The following is a 1056-nucleotide window of genomic DNA, read 5'->3' on the forward strand; positions in this document are numbered from 1 at the left end:
GTAACCCAGCATAGAACTGGGAAAATGAACAGCAGACCCCAATCTTATCTAAAGGAATATTGACAACTGATTGCTGTTAGATGAGGAACAGCTGACCCTCCTAGAACAAAGACCTCTAGATAGGCTGACTAGATTCACCAGATGGACAAGTAGTGGGGAATGGCTGGGGGTGCCAACAACACAATGGACAGTAGCAGGGATATCAGAGTGTAAGGGCTCTAGTGGGGGGAGGGAGGCTATGGGAGGGTGCCATCTGGGAAGTGGGTGTACAGTTGAATAAGGTGGTTTGGGATGTTCTGTGTGATATACACACACAGAAAAAAATCAACAAATTTAAAAATGTATTATATTTGAGGAGGAAGCATAAAAGTTTACATCATGGGTTTGGGGATTTAGCTCAGTGGTAGAGTGCTTGCCTAGCAATGTGAGGCCCTGGGTTGGATCCTCAGCTCCGGAAAAAAAAAAATTATGTCATGTTAATTAGTAGAGGTGATGAACATTACCATTGAAATCTATCCGATGACTTTATAGACATACACAGGCACCAAGGATCTGAGTGCAAATGACTATGACTAGTAATAACCAGGTACATACAGATTAGAGATGCATGTGCCAATATCTCAGTGTTAGTAGCAAAAACAATGAGTCTTTCTGTAAGAAACAGTATATTTTAGAATGAAATGGAGGTCTTTTTTGAGGGCTAAAAACTCATTCAATTTTATGTCTTACAGGGCTTATACTGAGTTCAATATTGTATAACTGTATTGATTCAACAGCGAACCTAGAAATTTTATAGCCACTTTTGAAGGAGCTGTGTCTTTGCTCTGGAAACTGTTATTGGGCATGTTAAAGCTGTCATGATATGCTTCTTCTAAAAAAAAATATTAAAAAATGTAGTAAACAGTATATCTTGAAATGGAGATCTTCTTTAAAGGGTAAAAACTCATTCAGTTTTATATCTTACAGGGTTTATACTGCATTCAATATTGTATAACTTCATCAATTCAACTGTGAACCTAAAAATTTACAGCCACTTTTGAAAGAGATGTATCTTTG

Source organism: Nannospalax galili, unplaced genomic scaffold, assembly GCF_000622305.1.
Source record: "Nannospalax galili isolate Female #2095 unplaced genomic scaffold, S.galili_v1.0 scaffold898, whole genome shotgun sequence".
Lineage (NCBI taxonomy): Eukaryota > Metazoa > Chordata > Mammalia > Rodentia > Spalacidae > Nannospalax > Nannospalax galili.